Genomic DNA, 27,038 nt, shown 5'->3' with positions numbered 1-27,038 from the left:
TAGAATCCAATATATGAGACTTGTATGTACTCATTATTTCCCAGTTCCTCTCATTGGACAGAGTCTGGGAAGTGTACATGTGTGTGTGCATGCCTTTGTGTGAATATTCTCCCTGCATAATTCTGGCTCTGATATCATAAAATTCTGGATTGTCCCCAACCTATGTACCTTTCTCAACATATTCAGACTCTGACACACACTCCAGGCAACCATTTTATAAACATACCCCCCTTACCCTGCTTGGGCTTTGATACCCTGCAATAGGATACCCCCATGTTCAGATACTCACCTTGTTCCACTCAGCCTCTAACTGCCTCTAACACAGGGCTGCCCACTTCCATGCATGGATGCCCTCCTCCTCTTGCTTGGCCTCTGACTTTCTACACAAATCTGCCTCCTCCATGTGAATTTCCACTTCTCTGGACTTAGGCTTTTACTCTGCATGCCTGGCCAGCTTCCTATTTGATATCCTCTGGACTAAACTGACTCTTGTGGGAGGTTTCTCTGCTCTGTGAATGCCTCTTAATCCCACTTAGGCACTGACTGCCCATGATACTTCCTGGGATGGATATCGTTTTATCCCTGTTCAAGTTCTCACATATCATACTACACACCTCTCTTCCCTGTTCTTGTGGATCTTATCATTTCACCCTATTTGAGTTCTGACGCCCCATACTAGGATACTTTGTCTGCATGGATTCCTCTTCACCCCTACCATCTCATCTGGCCCACTATGGTATTATGACCCCCTATCATGGATGTCTGTCTTGATAGACCTCACCAAATTGCTTTTTGAATAGTTGCTTTATACTTTGGGGTATAATCCCAAAGGATGACTTACTTAATGTATTGCATTGCTCATTCTGTTCTAGTTTTTGCCACTGGAAGCTCATTCCTGTCTTCTTTGACATAACCCCCTAACTGTGGGGCTTTTTTTTTTTTCACTTCTGTTTTGATATGATAAGATCCCCCAGACTGCTCTTCTATGTTTCTTCTCTGAGCCCTATAATCAGCAATTTCTCCTAGAAGCCTGGTTCCTTTCCTTGGAAAAAGTATCGGGAACCAAAATCTGTGCTTATTTCTACATCATTGTTTCTTTAGATTTGGGGAGTATCATTTCTCTTAGACTCTTTCAGCTCACAGAACAAAGAAATACATGTATTTATACACATTTGCCATCTATTTAACAGTTTAATTTACGTATACATGTGTAACTGTATCAAGATTGTTAACCTGTATTCCTACGAGAAAGAACACTATCAACTAGATTACAGTGCTTTTATCTTTTGCTTTCAGCCTTGCAAACTCCATTCATTTCCAAAGTTACTTAAATCAAGGAATCTGATTGAGGTAGTTGTAAATATTTGCAATAATATAACTAGATTGTTTAGTCAAATTTTGCATTCCATTCTTGATGTCAAAAAAAATTTAATATGCATACATTGATTCACTTTATGTGCTGTAAGACTCTAAGGGTTTTGACAAATATGCAGTGTCATCTATTTACCATAACATCATACAGAAAAGTTTCACTGCCCTCGAACATCCTCTATGCCTGGAGAAGAAAATGGCAACCCACTCCAGTATTCTTGCCTGGGAAATCCCAGGGACAGAGAAGCCTGAAGGACTATAGTCCATGTGGTCTCAATGAGTCACTCACGACTTAACAACTGAGCATAGTCATTTTTAGGAACAGTGAAGGACACACAAAACACATCAGTGGCTCCTAGTTTGTGGCCTCTCCTTTACTATCCTTCTTTCACACTTGGCCCTCTGCTCCACAGGGGCACATGCCCATGGGTCTGCTCTGCTCACCCATTGTCTGGATTTAACAAATGGAAAAAGAAAAATGAAAGATGGACCTATCCTCCCGGTAGAACACCAAGTTCAGAAAGAATACACTGGCAAGGAGGTGCCATTCTGTCATCCCCCAACTCCTTTGCAACTACCCGCTGGAAATGTTGCCATCTTCCTTTAAGCCCTAATACCAGTTGACCCCTGCAAGCCTCCTTATCCTCCACCCTGAAATCATCACAATGGCCTCATGGGTTCTGGCTGGGGCAGGGCCCTCTCTGACATCACCAAGGGCCCAGCCCAGGCTGGTCCTCAGTCTCCAGGTGCCAGGGCAGACCAGCACACCAGGATCCATTTCCTCTCAGCTCACCATGTGGTCCCTCAAATCATTCCTGTGCATTTCCATGAGTGTTACCTGTGTCTACACATTAATGTTTACTTCTCTGAAAGAGAAAGTGGAAGAAATCCAGGGGAAGATGCTCTGTGGAGGGCACTTTTTAATTTGGCAGAATCTACAAGAGCATGCCCATGACTGGCTTGAGCTCTCGTTGTTCTGACTTTTCTTTACTGTACGTGACAGTAAAGTTGGTGAAAGAGAGTGGCAAGAGTAAGTGCAGACTCCTGCTGCCTGTTAGGGCCGTTCATTCATCTCTCTCAGAAGGAAGAAGGAAAAGTCTTCCTCTGAAGAAGACTGCATGTTCCATACATTAACCCTGCTTGAGATGTACCTTGTGAAATTTGTGTCCAGTGTGCGGAATCTGAAACTCACCACGTCAACCAGTGGTAACCTCAACCCCCTCAATATGGAGGTTCCTGCAGACCTATGAGCCCAGGGCCAATGAAGAATCCCACTGAGTGGATTTGTGAGTCAAAGTAGGAAAGGAATTGTTGAGAGTTGACATACCTTATCCAAACTAGTAAAACTATTCTGAAGCAAAAGAAAAAAGCCTGAGATATGTTTTATTTGCTCTATAGTTTTACCTTTTCCAGACTGTCATATGATTGGCAGCATGCAGTGTATAATCTTTTGCAGACTAGCTTATTTTACTTAATAACATTCATTCAGGTTTCATACATTTATTTTTGTGATTTAATAGCTCATTTCATTTTATTCTTGAATAATATTCTGTTATGTTGATGTACTGTAGTTTATCCAGTCGTCTATTAGACACTTTGGTTGCTTCCAATTTGTGTGTATGTGTGTGTGTGTGAGTGTGTGTGTGTGTGAGGGAGAGAGTGATAGTATGAATTAAGCTGTAATAAAACTCATGTGCATGTTTTTGTGTGGGCAGTAGCTATCAAATCATTTGCTGAACTATCTAGAAGCATAATTGTTAAATCATGTGGTATGACAACATTTAGCCCTGTAAGATATTGCTTCCAAATTGCATTCCCACTAACAACGAGTGAGAGTTCCTGTTGTCCCTCATCTTTGCTGGTAAATGGTTTTTCAGATTTTTGTACTTGACCGTTCCAATAAGCCTGTAGTTTGTATCTCATTGTTCTAATTTCACCAGTCTACTCTAAAAAGTTATCTTATTTCTATATTTCCATTGTGTTTTATTATCATCAATGTTTCACTTTTATAACCTATTACTTTGCAAAAAAAAAAAAAAGACCCTAATTTTATTTTTTTTAAATTTTATTTAACTTTACAATATTGTATTGGTTTTGCCATTTATCAAAATGAATCTGCCACAGGTATACATATGTTCCCCATCCTGAACCCTCCTCCTTCCTCCCTCCCCATACCATCCCTCTGGGTTGTCCCAGTGCACCAGCCCCAAGCATCCAGTATTGTGCATTGAACCTGGACTGGCGACTCGTTTCATATATGATATTATACATATTTCAATACCATTCTCCCAAATCATCCCACCCTCTCCCTCTCCCACAGAGTCCAAAAGACTGTTTTATACATTAGTGTCTCTTTTGCTGTCTCGTATACAGAGTTATTGTTACCATCTTTCTAAATTCCATATATAAGTGTTAGTATACTGTATTGGTGTTTTTCTTTCTGGCTTGCTTCACTCTGTATAATAGGCTCCAGTTTCATCCACCTCATTAGAACTGATTCAAATGTATTATTTTTAATGGCTGAGTAATACTCCATTGTGTGTATGTACCACTGCTTTCTTATCCATTCATCTGCTGATGGACATTTAGGTTGCTTCCATGTCCTGGCAATTATAAACAGTGCTGCGATGAACATTGGGGTACACGTGTCTCTTTCAGTTCTGGTTTCCTCACTGTGTATGCCCAGCAGTGGGATTGCTGGATCATAAGGCAGTTCTATTTCCAGGTTTTTAAAGAATCTCTACACTGTTCTCCATAGTGGCTGTACTAGTTTGCATTCCCACCAACAGTGTAAGAGGGTTCCCTTTTCTCCACACCCTCTCCAGCACTTATTGCTTGTAGACTTTTGGATTGCAGCCATTCTGATTGGCGTGAAATGGTACCTCATAGTGGTTTTGATTTGCATTTCTCTGATAATGAGTGATGTTGAGCATCTTTTCATGTGCTTGTTAGCCATCTGTATGTTTTCTTTGGAGAAATGTCTCTTTAGTTCTTTGGCCCATTTTTTAATTGGGTCGTTTATTTTTCTGGAATTGAGCTGTAGGTGTTGCTTGTATATTTTTGAGATTAGTTGTTTGTCTGTTGCATCATTTGCTATTATTTTCTCCCATTCTGAAGACTGTCTTTTCACCTTGCTTATAGTTTCCTTTGTTGTGCAGGAGCTTTTAAGTTTAATTAGGTCCCATTTGTTTATTTTTGCTTTTATTTCCAATATTCTGGGAGGTGGGTCATAGAGGATCCTGCTCTGATATATGTCAGAGAGTGTTTTGCCTATGTTCTCCTCTAGGAGTTTTATAGTTTCTGGTCTTATGTTTAGATCTTTAATCCATTTTGAGTTTATTTTTGTGTATGGTGTTAGAAAGTGGTCTAGTTTCATTCTTTTACAAGTGATTGACCAGTTTTCCCAGCACCACTTGTTAAAGAGATTGTCTTTAATCCATTGTATATTCTTGCCTCCTTTGTCAAAGATAAGGTGTCCATATGTGCATGAATTTATCTCTGGGCTTTCTATTTTGTTCCATTGATCTATATTTCTGTCTTTGTGCCAGTACCATACTGTCTTGATGACTGTGGCTTTGTAGTAGAGCCTGAAGTCAGGCAGGTTGATTCCTCCAGTTCCATTTTTCTTTCTCAAGATTGCTTTGGCTATTCGAGGTTTTTTGTATTTCCATACAAATTGTGAAATTATTTGTTCTAGCTCTGTGAAGAATACCGTTGGTAGCTTGATAGGGATTGCATTGAATCTATAGATTGTTTTGGGTAGTATAGTCATTTTCACTATATTCATTCCTCCAGTCCATGAAAATGGTCTATTTCTCCATCTATTAGTGTCCTCTTTGATTTCTTTCACCAGTGTTTTATAGTTTTCTATACATAGGCCTTTAGTTTCTTTAGGTAGATATATTCCTAAGTATTTTATTCTTTTCGTTGCAATGGTGAATGGGATTGTTTCCTTAATTTCTCTTTCTATTTTCTCATTATTAGTGTATAGGAATGCAAGGGATTACTGTGTGTTGATTTTACATCCTGCAACTTTACTATATTCACTGATTAGTTCTAGTAATTTTCTGGTGGAGTCTTTAGGGTTTTCTATGTAGAGGATCATGTCATCTGCAAACAGTGAGAGTTTTATTTCTTCTTTTCCAATTTGGATTCCTTTTATTTCTTTTTGTGCTCTGATTGCTGTGGCCAAAACTTCCAGAACTATGTTGAATAGTAATGGTAAAATGGGCACCCTTTTCTTCTTCCTGACTTTAGGGGAAATTCTTTCAATTTTTCACCATTGAGGATAATGTTTGCTGTGGGTTTGTCATATATAGCTTTTATTATGTTGAGGTATGTTCCTTCTATTCCTGATTTTTGGAGAGTTCTTATCATAAATGGATGTTTAATTTTGTCAAAGGCTTTCTCTGCATCTATTGAGATAATCATATGGTTTTTATTTTTCAATTTGTTAATGTGGTGTATTACATTGATTGATTTGCTAATATTGAAGAATCCTTGCATCCCTGGGATAAAGCTCACTTGGTCATGGTGTATGATCTTTTTAATGTGTTCTTGGATTCTGATTGTTAGAATTTTGTTAAGGATTTTTTTATCTATGTTAATCAGTGATATGGCCTGTAGTTTTATTTTTTTGTAGCATCTTTTTCAGGTTTTGGTATTAGGGTGATGGTGGCCTCATAGAATGAGTTTGGAAGTTTATCTCCCTCTGCAATTTTCTGGAAGAGTTTGAGCAGGATAGGTGTTAGCTCTTCTCTAAAATTTTGGTAGAATTCAGCTGTGAAGCCGTCTGGACCTGGGCTTTTGTTTGCTGGAACGTTTCTGATTACAGTTTCAATTTCTGTGCTTGTGATGGGTCTGTTAAGATTTTCTATTTCTTCCTGGTCCAGTTTGGGAAAGTTGTACTTTTCTAAGAATTTGTCCATTTCTTCCACGTTGTCTATTTTATTGGCATATGATTGCTAATAGTAGTCTCTTATGATCCTTTGTATTTCTGTGTTGTTTGTTGTGATCTCTCCATTTTCACTTCTAATTTTATTGATTTGATTTTTCTCCCTTTGTTTCTTGATGAGTCTGGCTAATGGTTTGTCAATTTTATTTATCCTTTCAAAGAACCTGCTTTTGGCTTTGTTGATTTTTCCTATGATCTCTTTTGTTTCTTTTGCATTTATTTCTGCCCTAATTTTTAAGATTTCTTTCCTTCTCCTAACCCTGGGGTTCTTCATTTCTTCCTTTTCTAGTTGCTTTAGGTGTAGAGTTAGATTACTTATTTGACCTTTTTCTTGTTTCTTGAGGTATGCCTGTATGAATTTTCCCCTTAGGACTGCTTTTACAATGTCCCACATGTTTTGGGTTGTTGTGTTTTCATTATCATTCATTTCTATGCAAATTTTAATTTCTTTTTTGATTTCTTCTGTGATTTGTTGGTTATTCAGCAGTGTGTTCTTCAGTCTCCATAGGTTGGAATTTTTAATAGTTTTTCTCCTGTCACTGAGATCTAATCTTACTGCATTGTGGTCAGAAAAGATGCTTGGAATGATTTCAGTTTTTTTGCATTTACCAAGGCTAGATTTATGGCCCAGGATGTGATCTGTCCTGGAGAAGGTTCTGTGCACGCTTGAGAAAAAGATGAAATTCATTGTTTTGGGATGAAATGTCCTATAGATATCAATTAGGTCTAATTGGTCTATTGCATCATTTAAAGTTTGTGTTTCCTTGTTAATTTTCTGTTTAGTTGATCTATCCATAGGTGTGAGTGGAGTATTAAAGTCTCCTACTATTATTGTGTTATTGTTAATTTCTCCTTTCATATTTGTTAGTATTTGTCTTACATATTGCGGTGCTCCTATGTTGGGTGCATGTATATTTATAATTGTTATATATTCTTCTTGGATTGATCCTTTGATCTTCATGTATTTACCTTCTTTGTCTCTTTTCATAGCCTTTGTTTTAAAGTCTATTTTATCTGATATGAGTATTGCTACTCCTGCTTTCTTTTGGTCCCTATTTGCATGGAAAATCTTTTTCCAGCCCTTCACTTTCAGTATGTATGTGTCCCCTGTTTTGAGTTGGGTCTCTTGTAGACAACATATGTAGGGGTCTTGTTTTTGGATCCATTCAGCCAGTCTTTGTCTTTTGGTTGGGGCTTTCAATCCATTCACGTTTAAGGTAATTATTGATAAGTATGATCCCGTTACCATTTACTTTATTGTTTTGGTTTCGAATTTATACACCCTTTTTGTGTTTCCTGTCTAGAGAATATCCTTTAGTATTTGTTGGAGAGCTGGTTTGGTGGTGCTGAATTCTCTCAGCATTTGCTTGTCTGAAAAGCTTTTGATTTCTCCTTCATATTTGAATGAGATCCTTGCTGAGTACAATAATCTGGGCTGTAGGTTATTTTCTTTCATCACTTTAAGTATGTCTTGCCATTCCCTCCTGGCTTGAAGAGTTTCTACTGAAAGATCAGCTGTTATCCTTATGGGAATCCCCTTGTGTGTTATTTGTTGCTTTTCCCTTGCTGCTTTTAATATTTGTTCTTTGTGTTTGATCTTTGTTAATTTGATTAATATGTGTCTTGGCGTGTTTCGCCTTGGGTTTATCCTGTTTGGGACTCTCTGGGTTTCTTGGACTTGAGTGATTATTTCCTTCCCCATTTCAGGGAAGTTTTCAACTATTATCTCCTCAAGTATTTTCTCATGGTCTTTCTTTTTGTCTTCTTCTTCTGGGACCCCTATGATTCGAATGTTGTAGCGTTTAATATTGTCCTGGACGTCTCTGAGATTGTCCTCATTTCTTTTAATTCATTTTTCTTTTTTCCTCTCTGATTCATTTATTTCTACCATTCTATCGTCTAATTCACTAATCCTATCTTCTGCCTCTCTTATTCTACTATTTGTTGCCTCCAGTGTGTTTTTGATGTCAGTTGTTGCATTATTCATTACATATTGACTCTTTATTTTTTCTAGGTCCTTGTTAAACCTTTCTTGCGTCTTCTCAATCCTTGTCTCCTGGCTATTTATCTGTGATTCCATTTTGATTTCAAAATTTTGGATCAATTTCACTATCATTATTCAGAATTCTTTATCAGGTAGATTCCCTATCTCTTCCTCTTTTGTTTGGTTTGGTGGGCATTTATCCTCTTCCTTTACCTGCTGGGTATTCCTCTGTCTCTTCATCTTGTTTATATTGCTGAGTTTGGGGTGTCCTTTCTGTATTCTGGCAGTTTCTGGAGTTCTCTTTATTGTACCATTTCCTCAGTGTGTGTGGGTTTGTACAGGTGGCTTGTCAAGGTTTCTAGGTTAGGGAAGCTTGTGTCGGTGTTCTGGTGGGTGGAGCTGGATTTCTTCTCTCTGCAGTGCAATGAAGTGTCCGGTAATGAAGTATGAGATGACTATGGTTTTGGGGTGACTTTGGGAAGCCTGTATATTGGAGCTCAGGGCTGTGTTCCTGTGTTGCTGGAGAATTTGCTTGGTATGTCTTGCCCTGGAACTTGTTGGCCTTTGTGTGGTGCTTGGTTTCAATGTAGGTATGGAGGCATTTGATGAGCTCCTGTCAATTAATGTTCCCTGAAGTCAGGGTTTGGACTTAAGCCTCCTGCTTCCAGTTATCGGTCTTATTTTTACAGTAGTCTCAAAATTTCTCCTTCTATACAGCACCATTGATAAAACATCTAGGTTAAAGGTGAAAAGTTTCTCCACCATGAGGGTCACCCAGAGAGGTTCACAGAGTTACATGGAGAGGAGAAGAGGGAGGATGGAGTTAGAGGTGACCTGAATGAGATGAGGTGGAATCAATAGAGGAGAGAGCAGGCTAACCAGTAATCACTTTCTTATGTGCACTCCACAACTGGACTGCTCAAAGATGTTCACAGAGTTATACAGAGAAGAGAAGAGGGAGGAAGGAGACAGACATGGCCAGGAGGATAAAAGTGGGGAATGAAAAGGAGAGAGACAGATCCAGCCAGTAATCAGTTCCCTAAGTGTTCTCCACCGTCTGGAACACACAGAAATTCACAGAGTTGGGTAGAGTAGAGAGGGGTTAGGGGGGAGACACAGGCGACCTGGTGGAGAAAAAGGAGAGTCCGAAGGGAGAGAGAGCAGTCAAGACAGTAATCTTGCTCCCTAGTAAAATATGGGTACTGAAGATTGGGTTCTTAAAGGTAAAAAATTGGTAACAAATACCTAAAAGCAAAAATTAAAAATCTACAGTAGAGTTTGGAATTTCAAAAATACAATGTTAAAGAAAAGAAGAAGGAAAAGAAAGAGAGAAAAGGAAAATGAAAACAAAACAAAACAAAAACAAAGTCACAAAAATTATAAATAAAATATAGGTACAAAATTGATAACAAATACCAAAAAGCAAAAGTTAAAAATCTAGAGTAGAGTTTGGAATTTCAAAAATACAATGTTAAAGAAAAGAAGAAGAAAAAGAAAGAGAAAAACAAAAACAAACAAAGTCAAAAAAATTATAAAGAAGATATAGGTACAAAATTGATAGCAAATACCAAAAAGCATAAATTAAAAATCTAGAGTAGAGTTTGGAATTTCAGAAATACAATGTTAAAGAAAAGATGAAGAGAAAGAAAGAGAGAAAAAAAAAAAAGTCACAAAAATTATTAAAAAAAAGTATAGGTACAAAATTGATAACAAATACCAAAAAGCTAAAATTAAAAATCTAGAGCAGAGTTTGCAATTTCAAAAATACAATGTTAAAGAAAAGGAAAAAAAAATAAAAACGAGGTTACAAAAGTTATAAAAAATACATGTATGATGTTTGCTTTTTTTTTTAAAAAAAAGGGGTCTTTTGTTTTTGCAAAGTAATAGTAGCTTATAAAAGTAAAAATTAAAGGAGTAATAGAGGACAAATTTTTTTTTAAAAAATTTAATTTAAAAAAAAAAAGAAAGAATGATCATAAAAATAGTAAAAATATTTATAGGACTTTCTCTGATGTTGTTTGTGGGTATTGTGGGTTCAGGTCATTTTCGGCTAGTTCCTTGTTCTGGCTTATATTTCTCAAAATCTATAGGCCCCTTCCTATGTAGTCGGTACTAACCACGGGGTTTTAATCTATTGCCTGTTGCTTCCAAGGCGGTTCCCTCTTTTATAGCTTTTTCTGTTTGCTGGTCTCTTCAGTGTCTGATTTCTGCCCTGATACAAAGGGGGCGATGGTGGACACCTTTTTTTTTTAAGGCTCACTTGTTCAGTCATGTTGTGGGGAGGGAGGGACGCTGCAAACAAATAACACTGGCGTGTGCTCGCACTGCCTCAGCTGCACTTGGCCTGCCCCCGCTCATGGTGCATGTAGCCTCCCTGCCCACACTCCTCAGGCTCTAGGTTGCTCTGCCGGGAACCATCTGAGGCCAGCCCTGGGCTGCTTGCACCTTCCAGGTCTAAGCTGCTCAGGTTCAGGCACTCAGAAGCACAGACTCATTTGGGCCTGCATTTTGTGCCCTTCCCAGGTCCGAGCTGCTCAGGTGATGACGTGTTTGGCGAGCGTGGTTGCTGCGACTTATCGCCTCCCCGTCACTCAGTTATCTGTGTGTACAACCAGCACACCTTCTCAGGCGGATTTTGACTGTCCAGAACCCCAAGAAGTTTTAGTTAGCAAAGAAGCCTGCTTACAGCTTTGTAGATAATGTCTCTCTGGGGCTGCGATTGTGCCCCCTTCCAGCTCTGGCTGCCTGTCACTGGAGGGGGACGGTCTGCAGCCGGCTATCTCTGTACAGTCCTTTGTTCTGTGCGTGGGCCTGGTGGTGTCTTAGATTAGGGCTGGCTTTTCACGTGGTAGATATCCCAGTCTGGTTTGCTAGCCCAAAGTATTTCGCTCAGGTAGTGCTTGGGATATTCAGGCCAGATCCTTAATCTAAGCGATGCAGCCCCTGCCGCGCCTCCCTGCCCAGCCCCCACTTGCTAATGGCGGATGCAGGCATCTGCGCTGCTTCTCCATTGGGGGAGTTGGCGTAGGGCTCATAATCTGTGGGTTTTAATTGCTTATTTATTTCCTCCCTGTTATCTTGCCCTCTGTGCTTCCAAGGCTTGGCACAGACTTGGCAGTGAGAATGTTTCCTGGTGTTTGGAAACTTCTCTCTTTTTAAGACTCCCTTACAGGGATGGAGCTCCATCCCTCCCTCTTTGTCTCTTTTTTTGTCTTTTCTATTTTTTCCTACCTCCTTTCGAAGACAGTGCGTTGCTTTTCTGGGAGCCTGATGTCCTCTGCTGGCATTCAGAAGTTGTTTTGTGGAATTTACTCAGTGTTTAAATGTTCTTTTGATGAATTTGTGGGGGAGAAAGTGTTCTCCCCGTCCTATTCCTCTGCCATCTTCCCTAATTTTTTTTAAAAGCAAACTTCATATATATATATTTTATAATTTTTGTGGCCTTGTTTTTTTTTTCTTTTCCTCTTTTTTTTTCTTTTTTTTCTTCTTCTTTTCTTTAACATTGTATTTTTGAAATTCCAAACTCTACTCTAGATTATTAATTTTAGCTTTTTGGTATTTGTTATCAATTTTGTACCTTTTTTTTTTTAATATATAATTTTCGTGATTTTTTTTCTCTCTTTCTTTCTCTTCTTCTTTTCTTTAACATTGTATTTCTGAAATTCCAAACTTCACTCTAGATTTTTAATTTATGCTTTTTGGTATTTGTTATCAATTTTGTACCTATAGTTTCTTTATAATATTTGTGACTTTGTTTTTTTTTTCTTCTCTTTCTTTTTCTTCTTCTTTGCTTTAACATTGTATTTTTGTAATTCCAAACTCTACTCTAGATTTTTAACTTTTGCTTTTTCTTGTTTGTTATTAATTTTGTACCTATATTTTCTTTATCATTTTTGTGATTTTGTTTTTGTTTTTTTTCTTTGCTTTCTTTTTCTTCCTTTTTTTTTAATATTGTATTTTTGAAATTCTAAACTCTACTCTAGATTTTTATCTTTTCCTTTTTGGTATTTGCTATCAATTTTGTACCTATAGTTTCTTTATAATTTTTGCAACTTTTTTTTCTCTTTATTTTCCTTCTTCTTTTCTTTAACATTGTATTTTTGAAATTCCAAACTCTACACGATTTTTTAATTTTTGCTTTTAGGCATTTGTTACCAATTTGTACCTTTAAGAACCCAAACTTCAGTACCCATTTTTTACTTGGGAGCAAGATTACTGGCTTGACTGCACTCTCCCCCTTTGGACTCTCCTTTTTCTCCACCAGGTCGCCTGTGTCTCCTCCCTAACCCCTCTCTACTCTACCCAACTCTGTGAATTTCTGTGTGTTCCAGATGGTGGAGAACACTTAGGGAACTGATTACTGGCTGGATCTGTCTCTCCCCTTTTCATTCCCCACTTTTATCCTCCTGGCTATGTCTGTCTCCTTCCTCCCTCTTCTCTTCTCTGTATAACTCTGTGAACATCTATGAGCAGTCCAGTTGTGGAGTGCACATAAGAAAGTGATTACTGGCTAGCCTGCTCTCTGCTCTATTGATTTCACCTCATCTCATCCGGGTCACCTCTAACTTCATCCTCCCTCTTCTCCTCTTCATGTAACTCTGTGAACCTCTCTGGGTGACCCTCATGGTGGAGAAACTTTTCACCTTTAACCTAGATGTTTTATCAATGGTGTTGTATAGAAGGAGAAATTTTGAGACTACTGTAAAAATAAGAACGATAACTGGAAGCAGGAGGCTTAAGTCCAAACCCTGACTTCAGGGAACATTAACCGACAGGAGCTCATCAAATGCCTCCATACCTACACTGAAACCAAACACCACACAAAGGCCAACAAGTTCCAGGGCAAGACATACCAAGCAAATTCTCCAGCAACACAGGAACACAGCCCTGAGCTCCAATATACAGGCTGCCCAAAGTTACTACAAAACCATAGACATCTCATAACTCATTACTGGACATTTCATTGCACTGCAGAGAGAAGAAATCCAGCTCCACCCACCAGAACACTGACACAAGCTTCCTCAATCAAGAAACCTTGACAAGCCACCTGTACAAACCCACACACAGCGAGGAAATGCCACAATAAAGAGAACTCCAGAAACTGCCAGAATACAGAAAGGACACCCCAAACTCAGCAATATAAACAAGATGAAGAGACAGAGGAATACCCAGCAGGTAAAGGAAGAGGATAAATGCCCACCAAACCAAACAAAAGAGGAAGAGATAGGGAATCTACCTGATAAAGAATTCTGAATAATGATAGTGAAATTGATCCAAAATTTTGAAATCAAAATGGAATCACAGATAAATAGCCAGGAGACAAGGATTGAGAAGATGCAAGAAAGGTTTAACAAGGACCTAGAAGAAATAAAAAAGAGTCAATATGTAATGAATAATGCAATAACTGAGATCAAAAACACTCTGGAGGCAACAAATAGTAGAATAAGAGAGGCAGAAGATAGGATTAGTGAATTAGAAGATAGAAGGGTATAAATAAATGAATCAGAGAGGAAAAAAGAAAAACGAATTAAAAGAAATGAGGACAATCTCAGAGACGTCCAGGACAATATTAAATGCTACAACCTTCGAATCATAGGAGTCCCTGAAGAAGAAGACAAAAAGAAAGACTGTGAGAAAATACTTAAGGAGATAATAGTTGAAAATTCCCTAAAATAGGGAAGGAAATAATCACTCAAGTCCAAGAAACCCAGAGAGTCCCAAACAGGATAAACCCAAGGCAAAACACCTAAGACATATATTAATCAAATTAACAAAGAACAAACACAAAGAACAAATATTAAAAGCAGCAAGGGGAAAGCAACAAATAGGGGATTCCCATAAGGATAACAGCTGATCTTTCAATAGAAACTCTTCAAGCCCGGAGGGAATGGCAAGACATACTTAAAGTGATGAAAGAAAATAACCTACAGCCCAGATTATTGTACTCAGCAAGGATCTCATTCAAATATGAAGGAGAAATCAAAAGCTTTACAGACAAGCAAATGCTGAGAGAATTCAGCACCACCAAACCAGCTCTCCAACAAATACTAAAGGATATTCTCTAGACAGGAAACACAAAAAGGGTGTACAAATCGAACCCAAAACAATAAAGTAAATGGTAATGGGATCATACTTATCAATAATTACCTTAAACGTAAATGGATTGAAAGCCCCAACCAAAAGACAAAGACTGGTTGAATGGATACAAAAACAAGACCCCTATATATGTTGTCTACAAGAGACCCGCCTCAAAACAAGGGAAACATACAGACTGAAAGTGAAGGGCTGGAAAAAGATATTCCACACAAATAGAGACCAAAAGAAAGCAGGAGTAGCAATACTCATATCAGATAAAATAGACTTTAAAACAAAGTCTGTGAAAAGAGACAAAGAAGGACACTTCATAATTATCAAAGGATCAATCCAAGAAGAATATATAACAATTATAAATATATATACACCCAACATAGGAGCACTGCAATATGTAAGACAAATGCTAACAAGTATGAAAGGAGAAATTAACAATAACACAATAATCGTGGGAGACTTTAATACCCCACTCACACCTATGGATAGATCAACTAAACAGAAAATGAACAAGGAAACACAAACTTTAAACAATACAATAGACCAGTTAGACCTAAGTGATATCTTTAGGACATTTCACCCCAAATAATGAATTTCAACTTTTTCTGAAGTGCACATGGAACATTCTCCATGATAGATCACATCCAGGGCCATAAATCTAGCCTTGGTAAATTCAAAAAAAATTGAAATCATTCCAAGCATCTTTTCTGACCACAATGCAGTAAGATTAGATTTCAATGACAGGAGAAAAACTATTAAAAAATCCAACCTACAGAGACTGAAGAACACACTGCTGAATAACCAACAAATCACAGAAGAAATCAAAAAAGAAATTAAAATTTGCATAGAAACGAATGAAAATGAAAACACAACAACCCAAAACCTGTGGGGCACTGTAAAAGCAGTCCTAAGGGGAAAGTTCATAGCAATACAGGCATACCTCAAGAAACAAGGAAAAAGTCAAATAAATAACCTAACTCTACAGTTAAAGAAACTAGAAAAGGAAGAAATGAAGAACCCCAGGGTTAGTAGAAAGAAAGAAATCTTAAAAATTAGGGCAGAAATACATGCAAAAGAAACAAAAGAGACCATAGCAAAAATCAACAAAGCCAAAAGTTGGTTCTTTGAAAGGATAAATAAAATTGAGAAACCATTAGCCAGACTCATTAAGAAACAAAGGGAGAAAAATCAAATCAACAAAATTAGAAATGAAAATGGAGAAATCACAACAGACAACACAGAAATATAAAGGATCAAAAGAGACTAATATCAGCAACTATATGACAATAAAATGGACAACGTGGAAGAAATGGACAAATTCTTAGAAAAGTACAACTTTCCAAAACTGGACCAGGAAGAAATAGAAAATCTTAAGAGACCCATCACAAGCACGGTAATTGAAACTGTAATCAGAAATCTTCCAACAAACAAAAGCCCGGGTCCAGACGGCTTCACAGCTGAATTCTACCAAAAATTTAGAGAAGAGCTAACACCTATCCTACTCAAATTCTTCCAGAGAATTGCAGAGGATGGTAAACTTACAAACTCATTCTATGAGGCCACCATCATCCTAATACCAAAACCTGACAAAGATGCCACAAAAAAAGAAAACTACAGGCCAATATCACTGATGAACATAGATACAAAAATCCTTAAAAAAATTCTAGCAATCAGAATCCAAGAACACATTAAAAAGATCATACACCATGACCAAGTGAGCTTTATCCCAGGGATGCAAGGATTCTTCAATATCAGCAAATCAATCAATGTAATACACCACATTAACAAATTGAAAAATAAAAACCATATGATTATCTCAATAGATGCAGAGAAAGCCTTTGACAAAATTAAACATCCATTTATGATAAGAACTCTCCAAAAAGCAGGAATAGAAGGAACATACCTCAATATAATAAAAGCTATGTATGACAAAACCACAGCAAACATTATCCTCAATGGTGAAAAATTGAAAGAATTTCCCCTAAAGTCAGGAAGAAGAAAAGGGTGCCCATTTTACCATTACTATTCAACATAGTTCTGGAAGTTTTGGCCACAGCAATCAGAGCACAAAAAAGAAATAAAAGGAATCCAAATTGGAAAAGAAGAAATAAAACTCTCACTGTTTGCAGATGACATGATCCTCTACATAGAAAACCCTAAAGACTCCACCAGAAAATTACTAGAAATAATCAATGAATATAGTAAAGTTGCAGGATATAAAATCAACACACAGAAATCCCTTGCATTCCTATACACTAATAATGAGAAAATAGAAAGAGAAATTAAGGAAACAATCCCATTCACCATTGCAACGAAAAGAATAAAATACTTAGGAATATATCTACCTAAAGAAACTAAAGGCCTATATATATAAAACTATAAAACACTGGTGAAAGAAATCAAAGAGGACACTAATAGATGGAGAAATAGACCATGTTCATGGATTGGAGGAATGAATATAGTGAAAATGAGTATATTACCCAAAGCAATCTATAGATTCAATGCAATGCTTATCAAGCTACCAACGGTATTCTTCACAGAGCTAGAACAAATAATTTCACAGTTTATATGGAAATACAAAAAACCTCGAATAGCCAAAGAAATCTTGAGAAAGAAAAATGGAACTGGAGGAATCAACCTGCCTGACTTCAGGTTCTACTACAAAGCCACAGTCATCAAGACAGTATGGTACTGGCACAAAGACAGAAATATAGATCAATGGAACAAAATAGAAAGCCCAGAGATAAATCCACGCACATATGGACACCTTTTCTTGACAAAGGAGGCAAGAATATACAATGAATTAAAGACAATCTCTTTAACAAGTGGTGCTGGGAAAACTGGTCAATCACTTGTAAAAGAATGAAACTAGACCACTTTCTAACACCATACACAAAAATAAACTCAAAATGGATTAAAGATCTAAACGTAACACCAGAAACTATAAAACTCCTAGAGGAGAACATAGGCAAAACACTCTCCGACATACATCACAGCAGGATCCTCTATGACCCACCTCCCAGAATATTGGAAATAAAAGCAAAAATAAACAAATGGGACCTAATTTAAATTAAAAGTTTCTGCACAACAAAGGAAACTATAAGCAAGGTGAAAAGACAGTCTTCCGAATGGGAGAAAATAATAGCAAATGAAACAACTGACAAACAACTAATCTCAAAAATATACAAGCAACTCCTACAGCTCAACTCCAGAAAAATAAACGACCCAATCAAAAAATGGGCCAAAGAACTAAATAAACATTTCTCCAAAGAAGACATACAGAAGGCTAACAAACACATGAAAAGATGCTCAACATCATTCATTATCAGAGAAATGCAAATAAAAACCACAATGAGGTACCATTTCACACCAGTCAGAATGGCTGCAATCCAAAAGTCTACAAGCAATAAACGCTGAAGAGGGTGTGAAGAAAAGGGAACCCTCTTACACTGTTGGTGGGAATGCAAACTAGTACAACCACTATGGAGAGCAGTGTGGAGATTCCTTTAAAAACTAGAAATAGAACTGCCTTATGATCCAGCAATCCCACTGCTGGGCATACACACTGAGAAAACCAGAATTGAAAGACACGTGTACCCCAATGTTCATCACAGCACTGTTTATAATAGCCAGGACATGGAAGCAACCTAAATGTCCATCAGCAGATGAATGGATAAGAAAGCTGTGGTACATATACACAATGGAGTATTACTCTGCCATTAAAAAGAATACATTTGAATCAGTTCTAATGAGTTGGATGAAACTGGAGCCTATTATACAGAGTGAAGTAAGCCAGAAAGAAAAACACCAATAGAGTATACTAATGCATATGTATGGAATTTAGAAATATGGTAACAATAACCCTGTATGTGAGACAGCAAAAGAGACACTGATGTATAGAACAGTCTTTTGGACTCTGTGGGAGAGGAAGAGGGTGGGATGATTTGGGAGAATGACATTGAAACTTGTATAATATCATATATGATATGAGTCACCAGTCCAGGTTCAATGCATGGTACTATATGCCTGGGGCTGGTGCACTGGGACGACCCAGAGGGATGGTATGGGGAGGGAGGAGGGAGGAGGGTTCAGGATGGGAAACACATGTATACCTGTGGCGGATTCTTTTTTATATGTGACAAAACCAATACAATATTGTAAAGTTAAAAAATAAAATTAAATTAAATTAAAAAAAATCTAGGCACAGGTTGTACTGTAATACACTCTATGAAAACCTGGAAAAAGATTTCCTAATGGAAATATTGACTTCTTTATGTTATACTTATGAATATCTGTGATCACATTTTCCTACACAATATATGGAATTCTCCATGATAAACCTTTGAATATATGGACATTCATTTTCCTACATTAAATATTAAATTATCTCTAGAAACCATATGAAAATATTGGCATGGCTTTTGTCGGCATAAATTTTTAAACGTGGAATACAGAATTCTGTATGTTTCACATGTGTCAATCAGTGTGCAGATTTTCTTAAATGAAATATGGAATCACATATATTTTACAGATGATAATTGGAACAAAGACTTTTCTGCTATATTGACATATGGGATTCTGTATATTTCATATATGAAAATCTTAATTGAGATTTTCTAACATAAGTATGTAATTTTCTATATTTCATGTTATAGGAGTCAGGGAACCGATTTTCCTTCATGAATTAGGACATCTCTACACTTCACAAATAGAAATCTGTGAACAGATTTTCATACATGTCAGGTCAAATTTTTCACATTTAATATAAGAAAATCTCGGCCCAGATATTTGTACAAAAATAAGGAAATCTTTATGCTTCATATATGAATATATGAGTGCCAATATTCCCATATGAAATATGGAATTCTCTATGTATCATATTTGAAATAGGGCCATCCATTTTCTATGTATCACATATGAACATCTCTGCTCAAATTTTCCTAGAGGAAGTATTGAACATTATGTGTATCACATAGGAAAACCTGGGTGCCAATTTCCCCACATGCAATCTGAAATTCTGAATATTTAAGATATCTATCAAATTATATGTACCAATTTTACTACATAAAATATGGAAGTATGTATATTTCAGATATGAAAATCATTGGGACATTTTTACTCTATTAAAAATAGAATTCTCTATATGTTACATATGAAAATCTCATTGCTGGTTTTACTACATGAAATGTAGAATTTTTTGTATTTCAATTTATAAAATCTATGAGGAGCTTTTCACATGAAATATGGAATTCTTTCTACTTCCTATATGAAAACATGGGTAGTGATTTTCTTACATTAAATATGGGATACTCTACATTTCACACATGAACATCTAGGCATTGCTTTTCTTAAGATATGGAGATCCAATATGGTATTGGTGTTGCTCCTATTTCACAAGTGAAAATATCGGCACCACTGTTTCTTCATGAAATATGGAATCCTTTGCATTTCTCATACCTATATCAATACAATGATTTTCCACCTTGAAATATGGAATTCCCTATAGTCCATATATCAAAATCTAAGTGCTAATGCTCCTTCATGGAAGTTGGACTTTGGTATAGTTCACATTTGCAGATCAGAATGGAGATTTTCCTATAAGAAATATGGAAATCTCTATATTTTGTATGAACCAGTGGTTCTTCATGTACTGCCACGTGTTGCCTGTTTGCATTTGTGTCCCTGTCCCTTACACGTGTGTGCTTGTGTTGTGTGTGTGTGTGTGTGTGTGTGTGTGTGTGTGCATGGGTCCTGCCCACTGCAGACACAGAGATGAAGGTGACATTATCTCATGTGATGATGAGATAGTCCTGAGATATGGAGCAACCAGAAGAGGCAAGAGGTGTTCACAGACTAGGGGAGACTGGTCCATGCATCTCTGTCATGCCCCTGTCCAGGACAGGAATGAGGAAAGGATGAGAGGTGACAACTATGGACAGTGACTCTGCAAATCTGCAGTTACATCAAGAGGAATAAACAAGCTCTAAATTTCTGCTGTGTTGTGTGTTTGTATCAGTAAGCAGTGATGAGGGGTTTGAGGAGTCACCGAGAGGAAATAAATCATAAGTGATGTGGGGATTTAAAACCCCTGTCTGTGGACCCCTCAGTCTGTGGTTCATTGGCTACCCTGTGGAAATGCTGGACCAGGCTAGGGCAGGACCCCCGATTTTGAAGAGGTCAGGTCCTTTGGATAAAGGGAGAGACTGGAAAGAGGAGGATGGGAATGAGAGCCGGCTTCACTGCAGATTGTTCCACACATATGAGAAGGAGATCTGGGAAAGTCCGGGGCTAGTGCTGTCTAGGATCAGCCTGTCAACCAGCACACTCCCTCTCCAAGTGTGTTACATATTGGCACCATACGAGACAAATGACATGCTAAGCTAAGCTCTCAGAGTGAACCCCCAGGCATCCTAGGAGAGATGGGGTGTGAGCATGGAATCTGTCTGGGCACTTCCAGCTACCTGGCAGTGCAGAAATGTGAGGAAAGTGCAGGTGTGGGGTGTGTGTGTGTGTGCTCCTCTGCCAGTATCTGCCTGTGAAGGAGGCAACAGGGATGAAGCAAGGATGGCAGCATAAGCAGCTGCTACCTGCAGAGTTTGCCAGTTTAAAACATCACTATACTCTTCACAGAATGCTTGGATATCAGGACTACACAAAGGATGGCTTCAGTTGATCATTCGCTGCTCCCAAGCCCACAGGCCTGGGGAAACAGGGTAGGCTGCAGTGTGTTCTCAACCTGGAGGGTGAACAAGAACAGCACCACTTTGAAAGGGCCTGTATACCCTAAATATGAAGACTTCAATGCCTCTGGTACCGGTGAGTCATGACCTTTAATGGAGAGCTGTCCTTAGCATCTCACCTACTGGCATTCAAGCACGTTTCAAGGAGTTCCCTAATGCCAGCTAGAGCATGTCCCGTTTCTCCCGCTGTCCAAAGTGTGGCCAAGCCACTGTAGTCCTGTGCAATGTTCATGTCCACTATGTGAGGGAGGGAGGGACGCCTGTCTCCTTCTGTGGTTCATCAGAGATTGCCTGTGTTTGCCTCTAAGTTTGAGAAAGCATTCCCCAGCTGTGTGAACTGACATAGTCAGATGCCCCTGTGGATGCAACTCACACAGGAGGAGAGCTCTGGCTTTATTCAAAGTTTAAGTGTCTTTTATGAGCGCTGGTGTCCAGAGAGTGGCAGAGGGCAACAGCACCAGTCAGAGAGACAGAGACACACAGACACAAGCCCCTACTATACACAAAGAAAGATGGACAGAGAAACAGGGCATGCCAGAAGCAGAGACAGAGACACAGAAAGCTCTGTACCCCGTGGCTCTGGTGCCCCTTAGCAAAGGAGCTCAACTGTATCAAACTGGTTTTGTACCCATTCTCCTATCATCCAGACCACATCAGCCTCACTGCTCAGTGAAGGAAACTATTCAGCCACATTGTCCCCCTGCATTTCATGGGACACTTTCAGAGAGCACCCAGAGGTTAAAGTTCCTGTGGGCCACAGGAGTGTCCTTTTCGGATATGGAACTGGGAATTCATGGTTTGAATTTCTGGAGGCCAAGGAAGTGGCAGCTTGCACCTGGGTTTTGCCAGATGGAAGACAGACAACGTGCCTGGAGGTGGGCACTCAGCGAAGCAGAGGCATCACGTGGCTCACTGGAGCCCAGGAAGCCAGTGGGGTGGAGGTGTGGGGAGGTGGAAGTGGGTAGGCCCAGGGGAAGCAGGTGGGGGTGGGCCAGAGGTGACTACCTTTGGGCTAAGGGTGTGTCTGTGGAGCGTGACACCCACTACTCTCTCTGCCAATGGCTGAGATTGGGCCCAGAAGCCTGGGAGTGGTTCACAGCTCCAGCAGCCTAGTCCAATTCAGTTCAGTTCAGTTGCTCAGTTGTGTTCGACTCTTTGTGACCCCATGAATCACAGCACGCCAGGCCTCCCTGTCCATCACCAACTCCCGGAATTCACTCAGACTCACATCCATTGAGTCAGTGATTCCATCCAGCCATCTCATCCTCTGTCGTCCCCTTCTCCTCCTGCACCTAATGTCTCCCAGCATCAGAGTCTTTTCCAATGAGTAAACACTTCACATGAGGTGGCCAAAGTACTGGAGTTTCAGCTTTATCATCATTCCTTCCAAAGAAATCCCAGGGCTGATCTCCTTCAGAATGGACTGGTTGGAGCTCCTTGCAGTCCAAGGGACTCTCAAGAGTCTTCTCTAACACCGCAGTTCAAAAGCATCAATTCTTCGGTACTCAGCTTTCTTCACAGTCCAACTCTCACATCCATACATGACCACAGGAAAAATCATAGACTTGACTAGACAGACCTTTGTTGGCAAAGTAATGTCTCTGCTTTTGAATATGCCATCTAGGTTGGTCATAACTTTCCTTCCAAGGAGTAAGCATCTTTTAATTTCATGGCTGCAGTCACCATGTACAGTGATTTTGGAGCCCAAAAACAAAGTCTGACACTGTTTCCACTGTTTCCCCATCTATTTCCCATGAAGTGATGGGACCAGATGCCATGATCTTTGTTTTCTGAATGCTGAGCTTCAAGCCAACTTTTTCACTCTCCACTTTCGCTTTCATCAAGAGGCTTTTTAGTTCCTCTTCACTTTCTGCCATAAGGATGGTATCATCTGCATATCTGAGGTTATTGATATTTCTCCTGGCAATCTTGATTCCAGCTTGTTTTTCTTCCAGTCCAGCGTTTCTCGTGATGTACTCTGCATATAAGTTAAATAAGCAGGGTGACAATATACAGCCTTGAAGTACTCCTTTTCCTATTTGGAACCAGTCTGCTGTTTCATGTCCAGTTTTGACTGTTGCTTCCTGACCTGCTTCCAACAACACAAGAGAAGACTCTACATATGGACATCATCAGATCATCAACACTGAAATTAGATTGATTATATTCTTTGCAACCAAAGATGGAGAAGCTCTATATCATCAACAAAAACAAGACCAGGAGCTGACTATGGCTCAGATCATGAATTCCTTATTATCAAATTCAGGCTTAAATTGAAGAAAGTAGGGAAAACCACTAGACCATTCAGGTATGACCTAAATCAAATCCCATATGATTATACAGTAGAAGTGAGAAATAGATTTAAGAGCCTAGATCTGATAGATAGAGTGCCTGGTGAACTATGGAATGAGATTCGTGACATTGCAAGGAGACAGGGATCAAGACCAACCCCATGGAAAAGAAATGTAAAAAAGCAAAACGGCTGTCTGGGGAGGCCTTGCAAATAGCTGTGAAAAGAAGAGAAGTGAAAAGCAAAGGAGAAAGGAAAGATATAAGCATTTTAATGCAGAGTTACAATGAATAGCAAGAAGAGATAAGAAAGCCTTCCTCAGCGATCAATGCAAAGAAATAGAGGAAAACAACAGAATGGGAAAGACTAGAGATCTCTTCAAGAAAATCAGAGATACCAAGGGAACATTTCATGCAAAGATGGGCTTGATAAAGGACAGAAATGGTATGGACCTAACAGAAGCAGAAGATATTAAGAAGAGGTGGCAAGAATACACAGAAGAACTGTACAAAAAAGATTTTCATGACCCAGATAATCACAATGGTGTGGTCACTAACCTAGAGCCAGACATCCTGGAATGTGAAGTCAAGTGGGCCTTAGAAAGCATCACTATGAATAAAGCTAGTGGAAGTGATGGAATTCCAGTTGAGCTATTTCAAATCCTTAAAGATGATGCTGTGAAAGTGCTGCGCTCAATATGCCAGCAAATTTGGAAAACTCAGCAGTGGCCACAGGACTGAAAAAGTTCAGTTTCCATTCCAATACCAAAGAAAGGCAATGCCAAAGAATGCTCAAACTACCGCACAATTGCACTCATCTCACATGCTAGTAAAGTAATGCTCAAAGTTCTCCAAGCCAGGCTTCAGCAATACATGATCCGTGAACTTCCTGATGTTCATGCTGGTTTTAGAAAAGGCAGAGGAACCAGAGATCAAATTGCCAACATCCGCTGGATCATGGAAAAAGCAAGAGAGTTCCAGAGAAACATCTATTTCTGTTTTATTGACTATGCCAAAGCCTTTGACTGTGTGGATCACAATAAACTGTGGAAAATTCTAAAAGAGATGGGAATACCAGACCACCTGACCTGCCTCTTGAGAAACCTGTATGCAGGTCGGGAAGCAGCAGCCTAGGGGGCCCGTTAAACTGCTCAATCTTGCCGGCCTGTGCACTTTGTTCCAGGTGATCCCCCACCCACTTCTTCAGTCTCAGGGCACCCCCAGAAGGAGGCAGCTATGGCCACTGGGTGACAGCAGCATTCTAATTGGCTGTGCAGGCCACCTGCTGTGCTGTCATGTCCAACCCCTACATAGCTGCACCAGCTCAGGCCACAGCCAGGGTGAGATGCTGCCAGAGTATGCCAGGAGCACCCTGGGACTCTGGATCTTCTTAGCTGTGAGGCCAAGTTTTCAGGGGATGGGGGCCCTGGGTCCTCCTCTCACAGTGGGGGCATCAGGGACCTTGTAGGCACCAGGTGGCACACCAAGCAAGGAGGTGGCTCTCTTCAGTGTGTAGGCAAAGAAAGGAAGGTGAGGCCCTGGAAGCGAGAGAGATGGTGGGGATCGGGCAAGAGGTCAGGCTGCTGGTGGAAGAAGACAGCACAGAGGAGGTGGAAGTGGTGGAAGATGTGGAGCAGGAGCAGTTATCCTTGCAGGAGCCAGAGGAGAAGCTGGAGGAGCAGAGCCAGGAATGTGCAAGGCCAGGAGCCCCGAGTGATCTACCGGCCCATGCTGGAGAGGCTGGAGTGACTGGTGGCCCTTTAGACAGTGAGTTTAGGTCTGGGAATGTGAAAGACCACAGGGCCTACGTTTGTATCAGGTGGAACAACCGTCGGAGGAGGAAGGGTCACTTGGATCAGAGATGCACCATCTTCCAGGGCTTCACAGGCTTCTGGGCCCAAGCCCTATCCTGATTTCAATTCCTCAGAGTCAGCTGCTCAGGAGGAGGAGAAGGACCAGGAATAGAGGTGGGGACAATGGCACAGGCAAGGTAAGGGGTGCCCGAGGGAATAGAGGTGGGAACAATGGCACAGGCAAGGTGAGGGGCGGCCGAGGGAACTGGGTGCTGGTGGTGTGGAGGTCCAAAGGTACAGCAGGACCAGAATTCGAACATGGCCAAAACACCTGTAGGTGTCTGAGCCATGACTTTGGGTGACTCCTTTTGTCTTGCATCTGAAGAGGAGCAGTACCCAGGGGTGGGGATTCTATGTCAGAAGTGACCAGAAACATTAGGCCAGAGTAGCATTCCCAGAGAGTTATTATTGTATTTGTGGATAATCCTGGGAAGTAACAGAGACAGTGCGAGTCCCACAGCCCATCCCAGTCAGTCAGAGCCCCTGTTGTTGTTCCCACTAGTGCAGTGCAGAAGCAGGAGGTTTTCCACACCAAGGTGGAGAAGGAAGTGGCTGCTGTCCGGTATGTTGTGAGTGCCAGACGACTCCAGACACATCCTTGTGAAGACAAGGAGCATTTCAGAGACCCAGGGCTTTCTTGTTAAACACACACACACACAGAAAGGCACACACACATACTCATACACAACACACTTGTCCACAGACAAGGTGTGCCAAAGGGACTGCAGTTCCTGACATTTTTAAGCAGTGACATGCCACCATTCAGCACACACCATCCAGTCAGAAATAAGAAGTGGTCAGAAACAGATCCTCCCTTGGTGAATGCAGACAAATTCAGACACCAAAGACTGGTCAGTGTATCTCTGTGGCACCCCTGTCCAAAATAGGAACGAGAAAAGGATGGCCAGTGACATCTCCGGACAGTGGTTCCACACATCTACAATTACATCAAGAGACATAAACAAGCTTACAGTTGCTGCTCTGTTGACCTGTTTTTTACTACAGGCCTTTTTCCATGACTGATCTCCTTAACTGGAAAGATCACACCCCCTCATACTCTGAAAAGCCCCAAGTAGTGATTGGTCTCTTAGAATCCATCTTTCAGACCCACTGCCCCACCTGGGGAGACTGCCTGCAGTGTCTCCTCACCCTATTCAATATAGAGGAATGCTGATGAGTCATGACAAAGGCTAGAAAATGGGTCCAGGCCAATGCCCCAGGGGCCCAATAAGATGTGGAGAACTGGGCTTAGGAGAACTTCCCAGAGGAAGAGCCTCTCTGGTATCCCAATACTGAGGGGGGAAGAAACCAGTTAGAGAGATAGCCACAGGCCCTCTCTCCTACAGGGGGTAAAAGACGGGGCTAAGAAGCCTGGTAACATGGCTAAGACCACTGAGGTGCTACATGAACCAGATGAAAGCCTGGACGATTTCTGAAAAAGCCGTGTGAGGCCTTCTGGGTTTTCACCCCTTTTGATCTTGAAACCACTGAAAATCAATGGATGATAAATTCAGCCTTTGAGGGATAGGCCCAATCAGACATCTGAAAAAAAAAAAAAAAAAAAATTACAGAAATTAGAAGTTTTGCAGGTAAAAATGCCACAGACCTGCTTTGCCAACAAAGTCTTTGTCAATCACAACTAAACAGCAAAAAGTGGATGAAGCAAAATGTCACATTCTTGGCAGCTGTTCTGCCACATTGTGCACCCCCAGTGGGACCACACCATAAGGCAAGGGGCCCAGATCTGAAAAGGAAAATTC

The 27,038-nt window shown here is 39.9% G+C and overlaps 1 long non-coding RNA gene across 2 annotated transcripts in view; it reads right to left on the bottom strand.

The window, feature by feature from the left end:
* Positions 1-10,121: 10,121 nt before the first annotated feature.
* The window catches only part of LOC109555502 (uncharacterized), a 42,835-nt gene continuing 25,918 nt past the window's right edge, over positions 10,122-27,038 (bottom strand). For both annotated transcript variants that reach the window (XR_002180281.2, XR_011565375.1), the window contains one exon: positions 10,122-26,820. This is a non-coding gene — a long non-coding RNA (uncharacterized lncRNA). The remainder of the gene's footprint in view (positions 26,821-27,038) is intronic.

This window comes from Bos indicus, chromosome X (assembly GCF_029378745.1).
Source record: "Bos indicus isolate NIAB-ARS_2022 breed Sahiwal x Tharparkar chromosome X, NIAB-ARS_B.indTharparkar_mat_pri_1.0, whole genome shotgun sequence".
Taxonomy (NCBI): Eukaryota; Metazoa; Chordata; class Mammalia; order Artiodactyla; family Bovidae; genus Bos; species Bos indicus.
This window is presented reverse-complemented; position numbering and strand designations above follow the sequence as displayed.